This window comes from Elaeis guineensis, chromosome 15 (genome assembly GCF_000442705.2).
Source record: "Elaeis guineensis isolate ETL-2024a chromosome 15, EG11, whole genome shotgun sequence".
NCBI classification, from domain to species: domain Eukaryota; kingdom Viridiplantae; phylum Streptophyta; class Magnoliopsida; order Arecales; family Arecaceae; genus Elaeis; species Elaeis guineensis.
In genome coordinates, this window is record NC_026007.2 from 66,230,041 (window position 1) to 66,240,020 (window position 9,980).

The following is a 9,980-nucleotide window of genomic DNA, read 5'->3' on the forward strand; positions in this document are numbered from 1 at the left end:
AATATGTAGTTGACTTAACCGGCTGCGAAGGGAAGACCACCATGGATTGTGCATTGGAACTTCTTATTTACAAATATGTAGTTGATCGAGAATGCATGTATATGTCTAGGAATAATAATTTTTCAATTATTTTCCAAAAGAGCCGAACTTCATAAATGATTTTGGTAAGTGATATACTGAGAACATTATAAACGGCAATAGTCTTATTATTTACCTGAAACCATGGGGCTTTGTAGGAGAATGGAACACTGGATACACAATACTTTTAGGATGCATTTGGTGCATCACTAGATAATTTTGACAGATAATGTGAATTATTTTCAAGATAGATTGTCATCATTAAATTATCAGTAATGTTGATTACTGTGTTTGGCATATACAGATAATGTTACAGTAAAATTATTAAAAATTTTGATTGACATGTTTGGTATGATAATCAAATTACCAGCAATATGAAATCAAATTTCTAAAATATCTCCATAAAATTTTATAGAATTTTAAATTACTGAGGAAGAATTTAGTTTTATTTTTTAAATTTAAATCAAAATTCTTAAAATACGTCTGACGAAAAAAAGGGGCGACGGATGGATCGTTGGAGAAGGGGATAACAGTGATGGATGCAAGGGAAGAAAAGTCGATGCCAACGTAAAAATGGGGGCCGTGACCTGAGATGACGAGGGCACGGGCAGAGGGGAGGCAATCGAGAGCGGCAAGAGCACGGGGAAACTTGGAGAAGAAAGGGAGCGTGAGAGCCGCCGAAGGAGGGGGATGGAGGGATAGGTTTTGTGTGATTTTTTTTTTTAGGGATAATTTTGTTTAAAAATTCTTCTAGAACATTGCTAAACAAATGCTAATCTAGATAGCCATCTCTCCTTAAAGCAATCTGGATTGCTTTTTAAGAGGCAATCTGGGTTGCCACCCAAAAAGTATACCAAACATAGTAATCCGATGGGTCCATTTTAAATTGCCGGCAATCTGGATAGATTGCCAGCTACCAAACACAACCTTAGGTCATCCCTCCGATACCTAAACTTGTCTATGTTTAAATTGTAAACTAGTTGAGTTCAACAGAGGCCTTGGAATAACTGATAATCTTTGGTGTTGCTATATCCAGGATCATATTTTGTTTTCAGCAAGCAATTTTATTTGAAAATTTTAGTAGGATGTTGGAGATAATTAATTAAGGAAGAAAAGCCTGCTTTGCTAGATAGAAAGACTAACCAACTTGCAACAGTCCCAAAGGTAAAATATCTTGTTATACATTAATATTATTACATGCAATTATGTCGTTATGCTCCTTGATATTTGGAGTTTTTTTCCAGCACCTTGCAAGGGTATGATCAACTGATTGATTGGCTGCCTAACTTCACAGCAAAAAAAAGCCGTGATAGGACCATATGAATGGGCAACCTTCTCTCCTCCAGCACTTGCATAAGTTTATAATTTTAGACTCCATTGGCTACATGTATTCACAGGTTACATCAGCATGCAGTCTAAGAAAAAAATAAAACTATAACAATGATGATATTTTTTATCTACTCCAAAATAATAAATGCATTATTATACAGTGAAAATATATAATTGAACTCTTTTCTTTCTCGCTTAGATATATTACTATGTAAATAAGATAAAACGTGCTTAACTGCACTAGCAGCCCCAAGAAATCAATTTAGTGTAAAATAATTTTCAGTCCAAGAGTTCTAAGTTATTCCTTGCTTGCGTTCCAGATAAGGCCTGACCAAGATCCACATCCATTTTAGGTATAAGATTTAGACCTACACTTGAAGCCATTCACTTGGTGTGCCTGTCTGGATAGCTCTAAATCAGAGGTGAAATTAAAAGGAGATTTGATTTCTTGTGATAAGGTGTAACTGACATTGTATACATCTGATGCTGTTATGTCCACGAGTAACCAGGAATTGGCACATTTGGAATAGAAGCCTCATCTTACCCGACGAGCTTGAGTTCTATGTTTGGGTCGGGCATTGACAGGTAGTGAAATTCTTTGTGCACCGCAGGTGGCGCAAAACTGTGTGCACCGCTTACAGTGATTGGCTTACGCGTGGGATCAGAAGAAAATTTTTTTTTTTTCATGCACCATGTCCTGGTCCTATGCGTGAGCCAATCACTATGAATGGTACATACATTTTGTACCGCCCGTAGTGCACAAAAAATTTCTCTTGACAGGTATGGATATAATTAAATGCAGCCCGACCACAGACCTGTCACGCCCTGAACCCAATATCCGGATCGGATACGTGATGGCTGCACACTCCTTAGAGCAAGCCCTAAAGAATATGTGAAGCCAAAAATAATTCCTTACAACCTCAATATCCATAATATCTAATTTCAATAATAACTTATAAAACTTGCATAATTATAATTGAAATTCTTTCAATCTTCTGATCAGATATCATAACATTTTATCTATTCATCTGCTCACCCACAATCCAAACCATAGCCAATCATGAGCGTCCTGTATCTCTGAGAAGAAAAAGAAAGATGAAGGGATGTGAGCTTTACAGTCTAGTAAGAATTCTCATATCACACTGATATAATAATATAATCTGAAAATAAGAATAAGTAATAAAACATAAAATCTCATGTTCAATATCCAGAATACTGCAAACATCTATAAATTATCTATCTCGTCAAAAGAGATGCATCATCATATAGGTGAAATACTTTTGTTCAACAATTATTTCATGTCTTATCTTTCATTTTTCTTTTCATAATCACATGATTTTTAACATTTTCTTTCTGACTCTGGACTAACTAAGTCTATACCTCAGTCATCATCCGAATCAATTTTCACTTAAAAGCCTTTCAAGGCTGTCCCAGGATGCGCTTCCGATCAGCTGTCCCACGTACGAAAGCCTGTGAGAGGCTGTCCCACACATAAGCTCCTGGCGGACTGTCTCAGGCATGAGCTCTTGACCGGCTGATCCACTTATAAGCCAGTGGGGGCTGTCCCAGGCATAAGCTCCTGACGAGCTGTCTCAGGTATAAGCTCCTAGCAGGCTGTTCCACATGACAAGGCTAATCCATACCATATATCTCTTTTTCATTTAATCAATATGTGTTGATTTTATCAAATCAATTCCGACTTACATTATAATCAATTTAGATATGTCATATCCATATAATCATGCCATCAATCTCTGATACATATATATTGACATAATATACTCATGCTCAAAATCAAATAATAGTATCTCAGATATAATAAATTCATTGATCTCAAATTCGATGATGCAAAACCAACGATGCAAGACCAACAGTAAAATATCATATATATAATGGTGATCATATACAGGGATTCTTACCTTTATCGGTAACTTACCCAAACACAGAAATCAATATTCTTCTTTGATTTATGAATTTTTCTAACAAGATATTTCACTTGACATCTTATGCAGACAATCATATCTCTTCATGACTCTGATCAAATATAAAATTCATATATAAAAAAATTATCGATAATCGATTTTAATAACATAAATCTAGAACTTCTCCTAGGATTAACCAAAATTAGGATTTGTCTATGTATCAGGACCCTCCACTGATCCATAAGATTTTTAGAGAGAAAAAATTCATGAAAAGAGAAAAAAATTTTAGAGAGGGAAAGTAGAGAAAAAAATTTCGTACCCTTCAAATGAGGCAATCATGATCGAGATCATCAGAGGTCCTATCAGGGTGACTTAATATGAATTAAGCATGATTGATGTTATCAATTTTGAATATGGATCGAACCGGGATCTAATCTACTACATGAATTTCAGAGCAATCTCAGATCATCATATTTTTATCTCAAGTTTATCCTAGGGTCCGTGATGCAACCAAAGAGAGAGAATGACCTTAGAGAGACAAAATCCATAAAGAGAGAGAAAATAGAGAGAGAATCTAGAGAGAGAAATTGGAGAGAGAAAGGTAGAGAGAGGAGAGAGAGAAAAAAGAGGGAGAGAGAGGAGAGAGAGAAAATTCTCTGATTCTTTTTCTTTTTCTCTTTTTCTTTTTTTTTTCTTTTCTTTCTTCCTTCTTCCTTCTTCTTCTTCTCTTTTTCTTTTTCTTTTTCTTTCTCTTTTCTTTTCTTCCTCTTCCTTGGCCGAACAGGGGACGAATTGGGGGGAGGCTCAGTGGCTCAGCTCCGGCAAAGGGCGGCAGTATGGCTGGATGTCCGACAACAGGTGGAGGTGGCGGTGGAGCAAGGGATAGCTGGCTGCAAGGTTCGACCGGTGAGAAATCAAGAGGAGACCGAAAAAATAGGGGACCACCACTTTTTCTTTTGTTTTCTAATCATTGGCCGATCACCGACAGCCAAGACCCTCAGGAAAGAGGGATAGAGAGATGAAGTCCTATCCTACGGGTGAGATGCCGCAGACGGCGGCGTCGGTGGTCGAAAAAGAGAGGAAGATGGCCCAACCGAATAGAGCAAAATAGGGCCTTCTGGTTTTATGGGTTTTCCGACGAACCTGATGGCCGGTGAAGGTGGACGAAGCCATGGAAAGGAGGGGAAGGAAGAGAGAAAAGAGGACCGGGGCTTACCTCTGACTCTGATGAGGTCTCCGATGAGAATTTGAGACGAACATGATGAGGACATCCGCAGCTTCAATGGGTAAATTTGAGAAAAATAAAAAGAGAAATCCGGTGCTCGTCGTGTCTAGCCATGGAGGAAGGAAGGGAGATTTTATAGAGGCCTTCTTAGGATTCCTAGTGGCCCTAGGAGTCCTTATTCTAGTCGGCAAGAGGAGGAAGAAGAAGACTCCCTTTGGGAGTCTTCTTGTTCCTTATTTTTTTTAGGTGGGCTTAGTGGACTTAAATCTAGATGGGCTTGATCCAAGCCCCAATAGGCTGGGTTATTACATTCTCTCCCTCTTAAAATAATTTTATCCTCGAAATTAAGTTATGTTATTGAGATACGTACTTAAAAATATACACTCATCATGTCATTCTCACATTTCTGATAAGATCTTACATATTATTTATTTCTCATGATCTTGATTTAACAAAATTAGTTAAAATCTCAACCTCATTCCTCTTATTTTATTTTATTTTATTTTATTTATTTTATTTTGAAAGAATAGTAATATTTTATACTTGTATTACATACCACAGGTATTTGTTCCAATACATTCCATTCGAAATTGATAATTATCTCAGACTACCTATGATAGAAAATAAAGAAAGGTCAAACATTGGACACTCTTCACAATTATCGATTTCTTTCTTCTCTTGACCTTCCAATAAATTTAATAGGTAGACTTTTATCTTAAGAAAATATCAATCTTCTATGTCAGTTCGAGTAACAATATTAAATTTGAAAAAATATGAGATCTGTGTCAAGATATTCTAGGTTTGAACTAATAACAGAACTATCAAGCTGTTAACAATAAACTTGAGATGTCTAGGATTCTTCTTGATATTATCTGTAATGAAATAACTTACTGACAGAAATTGTCCGGCTATGATTAGATTAGGTCAAAAATCTATAGCATCCTTTCATTATCAATCAAATCCTTCCTTATTTGCAACTAATATATTCCATAATATCTTTTGATTTAAAGAATTAATATTTCTAATCAATTTAAACCACCATGCTTTTGCTGCGTATTTTGATCTTCACTTACCAAATTATATAAGTTTATCAAAAGATAAGAATATCCTTGTATATTAGATCAATCAAAGATAGATTCAACTTTCAAATTTCATATAAAATTTAGAGCAAAATTTTAAGTTTCTTTATCTTTATTACCTTTGGTTATGGCATATCAAAATTAAATCTTGATTCACTTCCTATGTTTGAAATCATTGCATAACTTTCATCACTTTTCAAAAATCCAATATGTCTAGAATTAATCGAAGTTTACCTTAGATTTACTTTACAATCATTTAGATAATTTCTAAACCAATCTTTTTTTATAAAAGAATTAACTCCAACTTGAACAAATCAGAAGATGTCAAGTTAACATCTTTGTAAGTAAGATCAACTTGTTTGTTTCTTGTAAAACTCCCTTCATCACAACCCTTAGCATTAATAGATAAATCCATATAAAATATTGTCTTTTACATAAGTCATTCAAAATTTTAACAATAATAAGATACCTTAGACCAGCTCAGAAATCCGAACTCTGACTTGAATAATTGATACACTCCGCTATCTTCAACAATTATAAAAAAAATTAAAGAATCTAATCCAAAGATGGTAATACGAATTATTAAAGATTTCATCATAACGTATATATCATATTCTAACAAAACTAATTTTTCATATTTAATTTAACAATAATATCAAAATATCCTAGATCCACTTAGAAAAGTAACCTTTGACTTTACAAAATAAATCTAAATATGATATTTTTGAATAATCCAGAATTTCATCAGGATGTGTATCTCATTTTCTCATAAAATTCAAATATATTTTTCATCTAAGATTGAGTTTCATATATGACCTCTTATAGATTCAATACTCAAAAATATTTTTCTTTCATATGATATAATTCTTTCTTGAATCATACCCTAATTAACTTCCTTTAGATAATTCCAAAACTTATAATACTCAGACAATTATCATCGAAATTAGAAAAGTTATCATGATCTTCAACCATATAAGTTTAGCATTCCAAAATCATCGAGTATACTCCACACAACACATCAATATCTTCCTCTTCATTTCTGGATTAACACTTTTCATACTTAGGTAAACCCTACTAATTAAAATCCAAGATATAACTCATCAATATTATTATAGACATGATATACCACTTATGCATAAATTTTATCATAATATTTATTGATTCGAAATTCAAATATTGAATCCTTTCTTTTATGTCTATCATGTTCCTCATGATCATAACTTCAAGTTTAAATATCACTAGAGTCACAATCCTGAATAATTATAACCTTAAGCTCAAATACTACTTAAATCATATTCTCTAGTGATCATAACCTAAACTCTAATATCATTCTATCACATCCTTAATGATCATAATCTTAAACTCTGATATTATCTATCATACTCTATTGATTATAATCCTAGAAATGTCAAAGTCCCTAGTGACCTTAAAGTTTTAATATTACTTCAGTCATATTCTCTGATATCACTCTATCACATCCTATTGATCATGCATAAAATTTTGATATTACTTCATAATCTTAGTGACCTTAAATCTAAGCTCTGATATTACTCTATCATATCCTAACTATTTATATCCTAGTTCTCAAATAATCATAACCTAGGCTCTGATACCATTCTGTCACATCCTATTGATCATACATAAAGTTTTGATATCACTTCATAATCCCTAGTGATCTTAAACCTAAGCTCTGATACTACTCTATCACGCCCCAAACCCAACACCCAGATCGGATACGTGATGGCCGTACACTCCTTAGAGCAAGTCCTAAAGAATATACAAGGCCAAAAATAATTTCTTACAACCTCAACATCCATAATATCTAATTTCAATAATAACTTATAAAACTTGCATAATTATAATTAAAATTTTTTCAATCATCTGATCAGATATCATGACATTCTATCTATTCATCTGCTCATCCGCAATCCAAACCATAGCCAATCATGAACGTCCTGTATCTCTAAGAAGAAAAAAAAAGATGAAGGGGTGTGAGCTTTACAGTCCAGTAAGAATTTTCATATCACACTGATATAATAATATAATTTAAAAATAAGAATAAGCAATAAAACATAAAATCTCATGTTCAATGTCCAGAATACTGCAAACATCTATAAATTATCTAACTTGTGAAAGGAGATGCATCATCATATAGGTGAAATACTTTTGTTCAATAATTATTTCATATCTTATCTTTCATTTCTCTTTTTATAATCACATGATTTTTAACATTTTCTTTCTGACTCTAGACTAACCAAGTCTATACCTCAGTCATCATCCGAATCAATTTTCACTTAAAAGCCTTTCAAGACTATCCCAGGAAGAGCTCCTGGCCGGCTATCCCACGTACGAAAGTCTGTGAGAGACTGTCCCAGGCATAAGCTCCTGACAAGCTGTCCCTGGCATGAGCTCCTGACCGGTTGATCCACCTATAAGCCAGTGGGAGCTGTCCCAGGCATAAGCTCCTGACGGGCTGTCCTAGGCATAAACTCCTGACAGGCTGTTCCACATGACAAGGCTAGTCCATACCATATCTCTCTTTTTTATTTAATCATTATGCGTTGATTTCATCAAATCAATTCCGACTTACATTATGATCAATTTAGATATGTCATATCCATATAATCATGCCATCAATCTCTGATACATATATATTGACATAATATACTCATGCTCAAAATCAAATAACAGTATCTCAGATATAATAAATTTATCGATCTCAAATTCGACGATGCAAAACCAATGATGCAAGACTAACAGTAAAATAGCATATATATAATGGTCATCATGTACAGGGATTCTTATTTTTACCGATGATTTATCCAAACACAGAAATCAATGTTCTTCTTTGATTTATGAATTTTTCTAATAAGATATTTCACTTGACATCTTATGCAGACAATCATATCTCTTTATGACCCCGATCCAATATAAAAATCATATATGGAGAAATTATTGATAATCGATTTTAATAACACAAATCCAATACTTCTTTTAAGATTAACCAAAATTAAGATTTGTCTATGTATTAGGACCCTCCACTGATCCATAAGATTTTTAGAGAGAAAATTTATGAAGAGAGAGAAAATTTTAGAGAGAGAAAGTAAAGAGAGAATCTTCGTACCCTCCAAATGAGGCAATCATGATCGAGATCATTAGAGGTCCTACCAAGGTGACTTAATATGAATTAACCATGATTGATGTTATCAATTTCGAATATGGATCGGACTGGGATCTAATCTACTACACGAATTTTGAAGCAATCTCAGGTCATCATATTTTCATCTCAAATTTATCCTAGGGTCCGTGATGCAACCAAAGAGAGAGAATGATCCTAGAGAGACAAAATCCATAAAGAGAGAGAAAATAGAGAGAGAATCTAGAGAGAGAAATTGGAGAGAGAAAGGTAGAGAGAGGAGAGAGAGAAAAAAGAGGGAGAGAGAGGAGAGAGAAAAAATTATCTGATTTTTTTTCTTTTTCTTTTCTTTTCTTTTTTTCTTTTTCTTTTCTTCCTTCCTTCTTCTTCTTCTTCTCTTTTTCTTTTTATTTTTCTTTCTCTTTTCTTTTCTTCCTTTTCTTTGGCCGAACAGGGGACGGACTAGGGGGAGGCTCAGTAGCTCGGCTCCGACGAAGGGCGGCGGCATGGCCGATGTCCGGTAATAGGTGGAGGCGGCGATGGAACAAGGGATGGCTGGCGGCAAGGTTTGACCGACAAGAAATTAAGAAGAGATTGGAAAAATAGAGGACCACCGCTTTTTCTTTTGTTTTCTGGTCATTGGCCGATTACCGATGGCCAAGACCCTTAGTAAAGAAGGATAGAGAGATGAAATCCTATCCTACAGGTGAGATGCCACAGACAGCGACGCCGGTGGTCGGGAAAGAGAGGAAGATGGTCCGACCGAATAGAGCAAAACAAGGCCTTATGGTTTTGTGGGTTTTCCGACGAACCCGACGGTCGACGAGGGTGGACAAAGCCATGAGAAGGAGGGGAAGGAAGAGAGGAAGGAGGGCTGGGGCTTACCTAAGACTCCGGTGAGGTCTCCGACGAGAATTTGAGACGAACACGATGAGGACATTCGCAGCTTCAACGGAAAAATTCGAGAAAAATAAGAAGAGAAATCCGGTGCTCATCGTGGCTAGCCATGGAGAAAGGAAGGGAGATTTTATAGAGGCCTTCTTAGGGTTCCTAGTGGCCCTAGGAGTCCTTATTCTAGTTGGCAAGAGGAGGAAGAAGAAGACTCCCTTTTGGAGTTTTCTCGTTCCCTTTTTTTTTTTTTTTTAGGCGGGCTTAGTAGACCTAAATCTAGATGGGCTTGATCTAAGGTCCAATAGGTTGGGTTATTACAG